The sequence below is a fragment of the Carcharodon carcharias genome, chromosome 14 (assembly GCF_017639515.1).
Source record: "Carcharodon carcharias isolate sCarCar2 chromosome 14, sCarCar2.pri, whole genome shotgun sequence".
In the NCBI taxonomy this organism is placed as follows: Eukaryota; Metazoa; Chordata; class Chondrichthyes; order Lamniformes; family Lamnidae; genus Carcharodon; species Carcharodon carcharias.
The window spans coordinates 101,900,892-101,907,952 of record NC_054480.1 but is presented as its reverse complement, the minus strand read 5'-3'; positions in this window follow the sequence as shown (position 1 = coordinate 101,907,952).

Genomic DNA, 7,061 nt, shown 5'->3' with positions numbered 1-7,061 from the left:
TTCATCTTATCGAGTTTGCTGTGGGGTTACTAACAGAGAATTGGATCACATCAAAACTGAGGTGTTGGGAAAATACACCACCATATATGAAGAGGAAAATCAAAAATCAAAAAACACCTTTCTGTTTATGGACAGGTGGTGAGAGGAGAAATCAGGTCTATTTAAATTAAACCCCCTCCTGTCCGTAACAACTACACCAATGGTTATACGTTAAAAGTACACACCATTGGCTGTAAAGCACTTTGGAATCCCTAGACGTTATGAAAGGCATGGCAGAAATACAAGTTTTTCTTTTTACTCTTCCATTCTGAACACTATCCCATCAAGCACTCTTAATGTGGGTTAGAAGCAAAGCTTCTTCTTCCCTGTTCCAACAATGTGCTTCAGTCTTAAAGTTAGATGACCACTCTCTACAATGCCAAAGTGACATGTTACACACTCGCTACATCAGGCATTGCAATGCGTATATAATAATATGCATTGGGGTAGTGTGGGCTCTTTTTCCAGTTTTGAGTACAGACATTCAAATTAGGAGCAGGAGTTGGCCATTCGGCCCTATGAGTCTGCTCTGCCATTTAAAAAGATCATGGCTAATCTGACTGCATCCTCCTGCCTACCCCCAATAACCTGTCACCCCCTAGTTTATCAAGAACTTATTTACCTCTGCCTTAAAAATATTGAAAGAATCTGCTTCCACTGCCTTTTGAAGAAGAGATCTAAAGACTCACCCACTGAGAGAAAATATTTCTCCTTATCTCCATCTTAAATGGGTGACTCCTCATTTTTAAACACAGACCCCTAGTTCTAGATTCTCCCACAAGACAAAACATTGTCTGCACGTCCACTCTGTCAAGAACCCTCAGGACCTCATACCTTCTAAACTCCAGTGGATTCAAGCCTAGCCTGTCCAACCTTTCCTCATAAGTCAACCCAATTTTTCCTGGTATTAGTCTAGTAAATCTTCTCTGAACTGCTTTTAAAGCATTTACAATCTTTCTTAAATAAGGAGACCAAATCTGTACACAATACTTCAGATGTGGTCTCACCAATGCCCTGTATAACTGAAGCATAACCTCCCTACTTTTGTGTTCAGTTTCCCTCATAATAAACAATAACATTCTATTAGCTTTAATTACTTGCTGTACCTGCAATTATTCAATGACACTGCCTCCACTGCTCTCTGGGGAAGAGAATTCCACATACCAACAATCCTCAAAGAGAAAATTCTCCTCATCTCCATCTTAAATGAGATGTCCCTTATTTTTAAACTGTGCCTCCTAGTTCTAGTCTCTCCCACATGGGAAAACATCCTCTCAGCATCAACCAGTCAACTCCCCTCCGATCTCATATGTTTAATAAGATCACCTCTCATTCTTTTAAACTCCAATGCAGTCCGTCAAACCTTTCTTCATAAGGTAACTCTTTCATCCAAGGAATCAGTCTAGTGAACCTTCTCTGAATTGCTTCCAATGATATTATATCCTTTCTCAAATAAGGAGACCAAAACTGTACACTATACTCTAGATGTGGTCTCACCAACACCCTACACAACTGGAGCAAAACATCCCTACCTTTATATTCCATTCTCCTTGCAATAAGCAGCACATTCCATTTGCCTTCCAAATCACTTGCTGTGCCTGCATGCTAACTTTTTGTGATTCATGAACCAGTACACCCAAATCACTCTACCACAGAGTTTTGCAATCTCTCTCCATTTAAATAACATGCTGCTTTTCTATTCTTCCTGCCAAAATGGACAAGTTCACATTTCCCCACATTCTATTCCATCTGTCAATTTTTTGCCCATTCACTTAACCTATTAAAGTCCCTTTCTAGACTCTGCATGGCTTCCTTACAATTTACTTTGCTACCTGGCTTTGTGTTATCAGTGAATTTAGCAACCATAAACTTGGTCCTTTCATCAAAGTCAGTTCTATATATTGTAGATAGTTGAGGTCCCAGAAGTGTTCCTATGGCACTGCCCAGGTGTTAGGCTAATTAGCTTGTACTTACCTGCTTTCTGTCTCCTCCCTTAAATAAATGAGTTATAGTTGCTATTTTCCAATCTGATGTTGTCTGGATGGTGAGTTTTCATGACAGTTTCTTGCAACAATGCATTGTGGAACCAACTAGGATAATGCTATTTTAAATCTATTATTGTGCAATGATGCAGGGTTAATTAGTAAACTCATGATAAAAAATCCATTGAGAAATAGTGATCATAATACAATTGAATTCCACACTAAGTTTGAAGGGGACATACTCCAGCTCCCAACAAGAATGTTAAAATTGAACAAGGCCAATTACATAGGGATGAGGGGAGAGCTGTCTTGGGTTGATTGGGTAAATAGACTAAAAGCCATGGTGATAAATAAACAGTAGGAAACATTTTAAAAATTGAAAATGTTCAACAAAAATACATTCCATTGAAAAACAAGAAATCAGCGAAGACATTTTCATCCCTAACTTACTAAAGAAGTTAAGGATGGTATTAGATAAAAAGAAGAGGCTTGTGACAGTACAAAGAATAGCAATATGCCTGAAGATTGGGAGTGTTTTAGAAAGCAGCAAAGGCTGACTAAAAGGTTGATAACAAGAGAAAAAAATTGAATATGGGAGTAAACTAACTAGGCATACAAAACAGATTGTAAGAGTGTTTAAAGTGTATAAAAAGGAGAATGGCTGTACTAAAATTGGTGCTTTAGAGGCAGAGACAGGAATGTGGAAATGAAAAACACATTTTACTAATATTTTGTTTTCACTGTAGATCATAAATTAGATACCATAAATAGAGGGTAACTTGGGGGCTAATAAGAGTGAAGGACTTAAGGTAATATAACTGGAAAAAAAAAGTACTGGAGAAAAATTAAGAGACTAAAGTCTGACAAATCCCAGGACCCGATGGCCTAGATCCTAGGTTTCTAAAAAAAGCTAGCGCAAGAATGACCCAAACCACCCTGTCGCTTGCCATTTTAACACTCCACCCTGCTCTCTTGCCCACATGTATGTCCTTGGATTGCTGCATTGTTCCAGTGAAGCTCAACGCAAACTGGAGGAACAGCACCTCATCTTCCGGCTAGGCACTTTACAGCCTTCCGGATTGAATATTGAGTTCAACAACTTTAGACCTTGAACTCCCTCCTCCATCCCCACCCCCTTTCCGTTTCTTCCCCCTTCTTTTTGTTTTTTTTCCAATAATTTATATAGATTTTTCCTTTCCCACCTATCTCCATTATTTTTAAATCTATATCTTTTATGCCCTGTTAGTCTTTCCACCCCACCCCACTAGAGCTGTACCTTGGGTGTCCTGCCATCCATTCTTAATTAGCACATTCGTTTAGATAATATCACCACATTCAAATCCTTTTTGTTCTTTTGTCTGTGACATCTTTTGATTATCTGCTCCTATCACTGCTTGCTTGTTCCTCCAACACCCCCCACCCCCACTTCTCTCCCCCCAACCACCCCACTCCAACTTAAACCAGCTTATATTTCACCCCTCTCCTAATATTCACTCAGTTCTGTTGAAGGGTCATGAGGACTCGAAACGTCAACTCTTTTCTTCTCTGCCAATGCTGCCAGACCTGCTGAGTTTTTCCAGGTAATTCTGTTTTTGTTTTGGATTTCCAGCATCCGCAGATTTTTGTTTTTATAGCTGCAGAGATAGTGGATGCACTGTTTATGATTTTCCAAAATTCCCAAGACTCTAATTGTCAGGAAAATGCTGGAATCTATTAGTAAGATAGGTCAGAGAGTTTCCTGTGATTGTCAGCAACAGAGCATAAAGAGTTTAATACTCAAGGATTTTTGTCTGCTTCAAATTGGATTACCATTTAATGCCTCAGATGCATCTAATTGTTCTTTTTGTAGGTCCTGGGGGCTGATATTTAAGCCTGTATCTGCAGTCAATCTAAAACATTACCACTTCTGTTCACTTATTGAGCAACTGCTTAATAAACCTGTTTAACAATTTATAGGCTAGGCCACGTCAAGAGAAATGCTTCTTCTAGAACCTTCCAAAGTTGTGAGGATCACATGAGACAATATGACTTGGATTGTAGCCAGTGTAAGAAAGAACTTGCATTGAGATAACATTTTCATGACCTCAGGACAGCCCAAAGCACTACACAAATAATTATTTACTTTTGATGCGTAGTCACTGTTGTCATGTAGTGAATGCATCGGCCAATGTGAGCACAGCAAGCTCATTGCAATGATGCAATGCCAGATAATCTGTTTAAGTAATGTTGGTTGGAAGTTGAATGCTGGCCCAGTATACCAGGGATAACTTTCCTGTTCTCTTTGAATAGTGCCGAGGGATTGTTTGCATCGCCCTGTGAGGGCAGACGGGCCTTGTATCAAAGACAGAACCTCCAACAGTGCTGCACTGAGGTGTCTGCTTAGATTTTGTGCTGAAATCTGGATTGCGATGTGAATCCATAAATTTCTGACCCTGAGGTGAAGCCACAACCACTGAGCCCCAGCTTTACAGTAGCAGTGGTTCCCGTTCAATCCCTGGCTTCCTACAAATGACTGAGATTGTGGGGAAGTGGAGGGTTGCTCTGGATCATAGGAAACTATTTGAAACAATGAATTCTGGCAAAACAACAAAACCTGAGAACTAGCAAATGAAAGTGAAATAACTTGCTGCTAATAGATTAACTGTTGACTTTATTTGGCTGGTTAATGCATGAGGCACAGCTAAATTTTAAAGCTGGGCCACTATTGCTGTCAGATTACTGCTGTCTTGAGTTTCTTTTTTCTCCTCGCTTCCTAATAATGGTTTGTGTTTGTTGCCTGAGCTTATGTGTTGTGCAATTTATCATCTAGTCCCAGCTCTGATCCAGATTAATTGAAAGCCATGAGTTGGAAAGAAAGAAGCATATACCGGAGCCTCTACATTGGATTTCAGGCAATTACAATTCTCCTTTATCCATTCCAATAATCTGTTCCTTGTTAACTCATTTACTCCTCATTGAATCCTGCTGCCCTTCCCTTTAGTCTGTGCCTTCACTACATTACTGCTTTGATAAATCTGGTCAGCCCACTTCAACCTGGATAGATACATATCACAGCACATCATAATCCAAGGGGGAGAGGAAGGAGAGGAGGGGAGAGGGCATGGGGAGAAAGGAGAGAGGAAAGGGATAGTGGGAGAGGGTGAGGTAGGAGGAGAGAGGGGCAGTGGGATAGAGGGGGAGCAAAGAGGTGAGGGAGGGGGGAGAGAATGGTTGGAGTCTGTTCTCTGAAGGGGTGGGAAATGATTGGGGAGGGGAAGCCAGTGCAACAATTCAGGCTAATTTGATGTAGACAGGGGTGGCAGTGGGGTGTTGGTGGTGGGGGTGGGGATGAGGTGTGGTAGGGGGAGCACTCCCTCTTCCCATTCCCTCAAAAAATACAGTAAAACTACCCTGCCAGCCTCCTCTTCAGCTGCACTGTCAGGTGAGAATGGATGCCCAGCACCGTCCTAAAATGGTCATCAGATTCCTTGATATGTCATTAGACCCTCATTTACATATTACAAGGCCTCAGGTGAGCACTCGGACCACCCAACACAAGACCCGAGGGAAGATTGTCACAGCACCTGCAATGGCTGGAGAGGGTTGGCAAAAGATTTCCCATCTGCTCAAAGGTGATGCACCCCATTTCTGCAAGGTGGGCTGTGGTAACATCGCCCTGTTGTGTCTCTGTGTAAATGTGTATTACTATGTATCAGTCTATCATCACATCATTAACAAAATCATGGGATAACTATGAATGATGAAAGTTGACACTCGTTTTAGTTCAAGAAGTATCTTCCCCTTCCCCAAATAGTGTCTTAAGCAGCTCTATGTTTTTGACTCCTCTCCTGAGTCTGGGGACAGTGTTTTGAGCCGTTGCTGGGGCCAGGGTCCGGCCTAGAGATAGGCAGGAGCTAAAACCAGCCTTGCTGGCTAGCATTTCCCAGTCCCCAGATCTGCCAGACTTGTAGAAATAGATTTGAGGGGTGGGGCAGCAGATCCAAATGCCCACAAGCAGCAGGTAGCCATCATGCTCTTTGAGCCTATTGAGGCCAATTACAGGAAGTCGACTGGGATTTTCCTGTTGGTCTCCAGGTTCCTGCATGCATTGGAAGCCAGTTTAAGAGCCTCAAGGTGGTCTCTCCGTAGCAGGTTGGATGACAGTGCTCCCGACAGGCCTAGATGCCCTCCCTGCCTGCCTGGGTGCAGCAACAACCTCAGGCTTCCCTGTGGGGGGGCTCATATCTTGCCCACAATGGTGACCTGGTTGCAAGATTCATTTTTTTATTTAAGGTTTTAAGAAGTTGGAGACAGGATGCCTCCAATGTAAAGCACCCTCTCCTTTACCTTCTATTACAGCCTGCTGCTCCTTTCAAGTTGGAAGGCCTCTGATTGGCCCTCCAGCTTCTATAGCCCGCCCACCATCCTTAATTGGATGGCAAACCTGTCTCGGGGCCGATTGAAGGAGATCACCTGTGAAAATCACAAAGAGTGACTGCTTTCCTCTGGGATTGGGTTCATGACCTGGAATCAGCCTCCATCCCTGTTCCCTGCCCCATTAGGGAAACATTCTGCCCTGGGAGTTTATTCCATGCATTCATCACTCTTCCTGTGAAGACAAATTTCCTGAGATCACAAAATTGTTACAGGAGGAGGTTATACCACCCTTTGTGTCTGCACCAGCTCTTTGAATGAGCAATTAGTGCCATTCTTCTGCCTTTCCCACATAAACCTGCTCATTCTTCCTTTTCAGATAACTAATTCCCTTTTGAATGCCTCAATTGAATTTGCCTCCACCACACACTCAGGTAGTACTTTCCAGACCTTGTCCATTCAATGAGTGACAAAATTTTTTGCCACACCGTTTTTGCTTCATATGCCAATTGCTTTAAATCTGTTCCCTTTCATTCTCAATCATATCCTATTTTAAATACCTCTAACAAATCTCTTCTCTGTCTTCTTTTCTCCAAGGAAAACAGACCCAACTTCTCCATTCTGTTATTTAAGTTCCTCATCCCTGGAACCATTCTCGTGAATCTTTTCTGCGCTCTCTCCAATGCT